This window comes from Cibotium barometz, chromosome 24 (genome assembly GCF_041138505.1).
Source record: "Cibotium barometz isolate CiBa-2024 chromosome 24, ASM4113850v1, whole genome shotgun sequence".
Taxonomy (NCBI): Eukaryota; Viridiplantae; Streptophyta; class Polypodiopsida; order Cyatheales; family Cibotiaceae; genus Cibotium; species Cibotium barometz.
In genome coordinates this window covers 34,372,278-34,380,035 of record NC_141069.1, presented here as the reverse complement: position 1 = coordinate 34,380,035, position 7,758 = coordinate 34,372,278, and positions in this window count along the sequence as shown.

The window sequence follows — 7,758 nt, the reverse complement described above, 5'->3', positions numbered from 1 at the left end:
GTTCTACTGCCGCATGGACGGTGGCGTGCTCTTCTTCAGCCATTTCCAAGGTCGGTTCTTCACTTATAATACAGGCGGTCCTAGCAACTGCTCCTCTGCGGCCTTTGCTGTGCCCACCGCCTCTTGCACCTTGGTGGATAGGGGTTCCACGGCCTTGATTTCCTCTACCACCTTGGGGAAATGATGTTGCCATCTTGGGACAGTTGACCCTAAAGTGTCCCGGCTCATTGCACTCAAAACACAGAGGGCCTTCTCTGGAAGAAGCAGCATACGAGCGGGGGACAAAAGAGTTGCTTTGTCGCCCTCTCTTGTAGTAGGGGAAATTTTGTTGGGGTTTCTTGTAGGGTTGATTTTTAGGATTTGCCTCAGGGTAAGATCTCTTTTGAGGGTTAGGTTTGTCAGTTCTCAATTCTTTCACAAGGGGCTTTGATCATATGAGAGCATCCTGTAATGAGCTTGGCCTCATTGCTTCAAGGCGCTAAGGGTTCATTTAACCCTTGGCAGAAACGAGCCACTTGCTGGGAAGTAGTCATAGCTGGGGCATACTTCCAAAGAGTGATAAATTTGGAATAGTAGTTCTCAAGAGTTAAGCTGCACTGCCTAAGACAAAAAAACTCATTCATCTTTATGGATTCATGGTGGGAAGGGGGAAGATATCTTTCCTTCACGGCCTACTTGATGTCTTCCTACAATTTGAGAATGCTCGGTGACTCCCTTGTTACTCACGGCACCACTGTTTCCACCAGAGTTTAGCATCTCCGATGAGGCGAAACCGTGCAAGCATAGACTCATTTGCTACTCTAGTACAGGCGGCAAAACAATTATCGTCCATCGCTTCAATCCAGACTTCAGCATCCTTCTCAATCTTTGAACCTTCTCCTTTAAAGGAAGGAGGTTGCATTTGCTTGAGTAGAAGCTTCTTCTCCTGGATATCAGTGTAAAGCGCATTGGGAAGTAGAGGGTGATCATCCTGGCCATCATTGTAAAAACAATTTTAAGATTACAAGATTCATATTTGCACAACGTTTATTTTGGAGAGTAAAACATTGAAATCCTTTTATTTTCAAATATTTACAAGGACGAGTTTTATTACAAAGATCTGAGACTAATATAATTAGTCTTATTTGCCATCAAGGGAAATTCCATAGCTTGAAGTCCTATGACATAAGGGTAGAGCAGTCCACATAGGTGAAATATGGGGGTTCCGCTGTAGTTTCTAAGACTCTAAAAACTGATGGTGGTAAGGGTGGTAGACTCTGGATTGGGGTAGGTCCCAACACAGCTACTCTGTCAGTAGGTAAGACCTGCATCACTTGGTCATACACCAAGCGATCCTGAGATATGCGAATACCATCTATAGTCACAGAGGTGTCGGCCCTGGGGGTACAAACGAACCAAAATAAACTGATCATCTTCAACTTTTCAATCCAACGAATCCGCTTTAGGTCGGTGGTAAGGTTCCCAATTCGATCTGCTCGGATGAAGAAATATCTCGGCCCACGACTCTAGAAATCTCTACCCCATCCTCTTTCAATATCCTCTTTCAATACGAGAGAAATGAGGGAGGGACATCTTCTCTAGTATCTGCACCATGGTAACACGGAACTCGAAATTTGAGGAGTGACTAGCAGTCTCGAAGATGCATTGGAAAACTAGAAACTTCGAATAGGCATCTTCCTCTTCCTACAATCATTCAAACATCAATTCAACTTGTTTGTTTTAGTAGGATGTTATTATTAATTAGCATTATGTTAGGTAAAACATTCATTGCAAAATAGTCCTTAAATGGCAATTCCTAGGAGCTAAGATCGGCTCTGATACCAATTGTAAGGTTCCCCCCTTCTAAAATAGGGGAAACACTTAAGATAGTCCACTAAGTCTTAACTTGGAGAAAATTTCCTATTCATCAACACCTTGACCATGTAGAGATTCAAGGATACGATTCATAGGTAAGACCTAGTCCTATCCTGCAAGGGGAGCATGATCTTCTTAAAATCAAATCACCCATAGGGTAATTGATCATAAATTGGGCAACTACTAGACTTGATTTCTAGAGGCAACACTTTTTTCCTCATCCATGCAAGGCACAATCGTTTGGCCTAGTCTTCTAGAATAGAGTTGTCCAAGAATCTATTTATCTAGCGTAGGGCTTTCACTTAATTTGTTGGAAAGCTACCTGAATAATCGGGTCCACCCGTCCGTAGGATGGTGCCGTCGGGGCATTCCATCCTCGCACTTTCCACCCTACTCACGTGTCAATTTGTTTTCTAATTAATTCTACCACACTCTTGACATAAATGAACATGTTCCTCAATTAAGGCCCTTTTCACAAGGTTTGTTAAAACAGTCTTTTTCCACAATACAATAATGCCAAAAACAAGATTTATATATTAAAAAAATTTATACATGAATAAATTCCATACAAGCCAAACCGGCTCTCTTATTCTTTTCCTTTATACTGTCGATGATTTAGAATTTGGCCTTTCAACCTCTACATGCTGGGCAAAACCCTACGGGACCATACACCTCATCATCGGCTTGCTAAAGAGGACTCAAGCCGGCCTGTTGCCCTCTCAGGCTCCATCGCTCGATCCTCCCTCCCCTCAGAGGGATGTCTGCACACTAGGGTGGGCTTATTCACCGTACTAGCCTGGGCCCTCAGAACTAGACAGTATCATAATCTCTCGCCTCAATCAGTGAATCTTATTCTCCCAATGGTATGAGGGATACCTTGGGCCATTCTTGGGCTTTGCTAACGATGCCGCCCGGCTACACAAGCACAGAACGGAGTTAGCGTCAAAGCCAGGAAGAACTTGCACTCTTTAAAGATAACAATTTCAATGCAATTCATTGCATACAGCATTACTCAATTCGTAACTTCATACAATTTTATGTCATTATTTTAAAAGGAAAAGATACACATTTATTAACACTAATATTAAAAAAAACTCTTCTTTAAAAGATAACCAAGCTAACCTGACCACCATTTCCTTGAGGAGCTTGTAAAGGGAGGGTTGGCGGGAGCATCTTCTCTAATGTCATTGTTGCGTGCTCCTCTCGAGGCAATATTCTGACGTTTTTGGAAAGGGGCCATCTTGGACGTCGTCTTGTAGGGCTCACTGACACAATCAAAACCCTTCAATCGGATCTCAATTTTGAGATCGTTTGCTCACCGTATGAGCAAAATACCACAGCGCATGAACCCTCTCCAAGTATCAAAGTCCACGCAAATGGGGGGGGATTGTGAGATGTCCTTAACACAAAAACGTTTTGCAAAAGGGGAGAAGGGCTGCTGTAAGTCTCTTCACACGGGGGGTTTTGGCTTGTCTAAAAAGTGGCAAATGAGGGGGTGTGAGAGGGGTGGCTACAAGGAGCGGCTGTACTACAGCAAGTACACTGCACAAGACGGACGGTGGCACAGTAGAGCATAGGCTACGTAGAAATGCCTGTTGCTCATGGAGCACCCCGAGGGTTTATATAACTGTGGGATGCGGGTACAGGCGCTGCGCAAAGCAAGGAAGAAAGGATGGTGTACCAGCAAAGGCTGTAGATCAGTGGCCTGCATGGCTCTGTAGGAAAGGTACGGTGTCGGTTTTACAGGGAAAGGAGTGGTACGCATGTACCTTATCTAGTCCGGGGCAGCATGGGTGTCCACGTAGCGGTACGTGTGGACCACACAGTGGGTGGCCGTCCTCTGGTTCTTGTGCGGCCATCGTACGAGCACCCTGGTAATAAGTGTGTACGGACCAAATTTTGGGGCGGGGTCCCCAAATTTGGGGTGTCCGCCTTGATTTGCATGCCGCCGCCGGACCGCCCCGAGGGGCGAATTTTTTTTTAAATCCGGGAGGTTCTCCTGGTCATTGGGGCTCGGACCGTTCGTCAATCAGACGCCCAGTCGTGCATTTATTAAGGTTTGAAGGTCGTCGCTTTTTTAACTAAAATGACTGAAATTTGCGTATAAGCTTGATTCGATGTCCGTTTTGGATGCTGTAAAATCCTATATTAGGGTAAAATCACACGTAGATTCTAAATTTGGGCTCAAAATTTAAAGATCCTAAGTAGAAATGACTCATTTAATAAAATCATTGATTTTTATACCATAAAAACTCTATTACATGGACATTTCTTTATTAGTGAAGATGGGTATGTTACAGAATATGAGACAAATAGATGTGATGAGATAAGATGTGAATCAGATGATGATTGAATGGATGGATGTGATGTGAATAGAGGTGATGAGAATATGAGGTGATGAGAATATGAGGTGAATAGATGTGATGAGAATAGAGGTGATGAGAATAGAGGTGATTAGAATATGAGGTGAATAGATGTGATGAGATAAGATGTGAATCAGATAGATGATGATTGGATGGATGGATGTGATGTGAATTAGATAGATGTGAATGAATGGATGGATGGGTGTGATGTGAATAGAGGTGATGAGATGAGAGGTAAATAGATGTGATGTGAATTAGATAGATGTGAATGGATGGATGTGATGTGAATAGAGGTGATGAGATGTGAGGTGAATAGATGTGAGATGTGATGCGAATTAGATAGATGGGAATGAATGAATGTGAATGTGTATGTGAAGAATGGATGTGAATGAGTTTGTGAAAGTGTAAGGCCCCCGTCCCGAAGGGCGGGGGAATCCTTTTGATAGGCGGTCAAGTCTCGTGTTATTTTCCGATCGACGACACCTCGATCTCGTAGAAATACGAGGTTACGAGCAAACGGACGGACCTAACTCTATCTCGCAGGGGAAACGTAGTCATCCTAAAGGAAATTCTAATCCCCAGCACGAGATGTGCGTGGAGATGGAACAAGACCCACACTTGGTTCAAGGAAGCCAACGCCTTTTTCCCCCGTATTCATGAGGCACGGCCGCTGGCTCGGTCCCCTAAAACAAGTCTTGTTCGTGACTCTACTATTCCCTAAGTATCGTAGGTTACGACTAGTAGAAAGCTACCCGACTGATCGGGTCCACCCATCCTTAGAATGGTACCGTCAGGGCATCCATTCTCCCACTTTCCACACACTCACCCGTTCAATTGTTTCCTAATTAAGTCCTACCACACTGTGAAACACTTAAAAACAAATTCCTTTGTTAATTAATTACACTTGATTCCTTAAAGAAAGTCTTTCTTAGCACAACATTGAAATCAACGAGCATACTTACAGTGAAAAATATTTACAAAGACCCTGAAACCGGGCCGATATTCCAATCCAAACTCATGTCCAAACCATAACCATAACCACAACTACATCGATAATCTAGAATTCGATCTTCCAGCCTCAACCAGCTGGGTAAACCTCACGGACCGTCTCCCCTCGTCGTCAGCCAGACGATGAGGGCCAAGCCGTCCTGTCACCCCCTCAGGTACTGACGCTTGTACCAAACCCTCTCGCTCTTCGGAGGGGACGTCTCCTCATGAGGTGGGGGTTAAGTCACCGCACTAGCCTGGACCCACAGAACTAGGCAGCATATATACATCACCCTGATGGTGAAAACCAATTCCCAGTGGCATAGGAGGGGATTGCCCTGGGCCGACTCCCGGCCTCGCTATATCCTCCGCCCGGCTACACAGGCAAGCACGGAGTTAGCTAAGGGGGGGGAGAAGCTGTACCTGCATGTTAGCAATAAACCAACAGTATATCCAATAAAAAGAGACATAGCCTTAATTCAATGAATTCACGCATTAACAAAAACCATCGTTTCGGAAAGACAATGATTCGAAAGCAAGATTACTTTCCTATAACTTTACTTAAGAGTAACCATAAGGTACTTTAGGCCATCTATACTAGGGTTTAACCTTGGTTCCTTTCTTATTATTTCGAGAATCTTTGCATTAAGCTTGATAAGAGAGAATTTTACTTAAAACTTGTTAAATGACCAACCTGGTTATCATTTTCATGCCTATCCACTTCAAGAGGGGCGAAGTCGATTGCAGGGACGCGATTTGCTTCATTCCCTCCTTGGGCAGCGCGCGGTTCTTCAATTCGGCGGCGTTTCGGCGCCATAGGAGCACTAGAGTTTTAAGAGGATAGAGAGAAAACGAGGTGAATATAAGAGGTTGGGAGCGTGGAGAGAAAAGAGAGAATTCTATTGGTTCAAACGGATTCGAAAACGGAGTCCGTTTGGGGTAGGAAAAGCTTGTTGGGCTTATGGGCAGGAACGACCTCTTAGCCTAAGTTTAAGTCGCCGCATATGGGGGGGGGGGGAATTGAGAGGGGTGTCCTTAACCTGGAGAGCTCTTGAGAAGAGTGTACGTCTAGGGAGGCCTAGGGAAGAGCAAGGCAAGGGTTGAAGGAGAGGCACACTTAAAGTCTATTCACACGGGGGGGGGGGGGGGGGGGAGAAGAGTGTAGGACATGTCCTAGAGCTTGAGAGAGAGCTTGCGCGTAGGGGCTTGCTGGGGGCTTGTCTGGAGAAGGGGGCTGGGAGGGTCCTTTTATAGGTGCTGGAGGGTGGACGTCCGGGTACGGGAGGGTGACACCTGGGTGGTGTAGGTGTCCGGGAGAGGTGTGGGCGTGAGACACCTGGGGGTGGAGGTGTCTCGAGGAGAGAGAAAGTGTGACACATGGGGGTGGAGGTGTCCCCAAGAGAGAGAGAGCGCGACACCTGTGGATAGAGGGTTCTGGGAGGAGGGGGTACGTGTAGGGGTGTGCTGGAGGGTGCGTCTAGGTCGTGTACACGCTTGGGTGCCCCGGGCGGATTGTCGGTTTTTTTCACGGGCGGCGCCCGTGGTGGGGCCCACGCCGGCCGCCCGCCGCCCCGGGGGGGTCAAAAAATTTTATTTGACGAAAATGTCCGGCCTTGCCCCGTGACCATGGGGGCGTGTTCCGTTCGTTGATTAGACGCCTGGATAGTTACTATTTTTGGTCGGAAGTTCGCAGATTTAAGGGCTTAAAAGCTTAATTAAACCCATTCCGGGTACCCGTTTTTAGTTCAGAAAAAACTATTTTAAGCGTAAAATTACGCGTAGATTCCAAATTTGGATTCAGAATTACAAATTTCTAAGCAAAAATGGCTCATTTTTCAAAAATAGAAGTTTTTTGATCGTAAAAATGACAAACTAAGTTATATTTTTCAACTCTGAAGCAAGTACATTGTTATTTACAATGGGTATGTTACATCCTTCCCTACTAAAAGAACTCGAGATGTCCTCATCTCGGCACGAACTCTGGGTAATTCTTTTGGAGGGTTGACTCTTCCTCCCAAGTGGCATCCTCCTCAGGGTAATCTTTCCATTCCACTAAATGTTCCCTAAGGATTCTATTGCGAAGCACTCTTTCTCTAGAGTCGATGATTCTATTAGGTCTCATTTCAAGGACTCCCTGAGTTGGCATTACAATTTGTTCATCATCAAGAACATGATCAGGATGAGGCACATATGGCTTTAGTAAGCTTACATGGAATACATCATGGATCTTGAGGTGGGTTGGGAGGCGAAGTTTGTAGGCATGTTTCCCCAAACATTTGATGACTTCATAAGGCCCACAATACCTTGGACTCAGTTTCCTAAATTTTCCAAGAGATAGAGAACTTCTCTTTGGCCGCACTCGAAGAAAAACTTTGTCTCCTTGCTGAAAAATTCTGTCAGATCTTTTGGTATCAGCATAATGCTTCTGTCGATCCTGGGCGGCTTTAATATCCTTACGAATAGCTTTGGTTTGTTCTTCCATTTCTTCAAGCATTATCCTGGAGGCTTCAACCTTTAGTGTGGGGTCAGAGAAATTTAAGGGAGACAAACATTC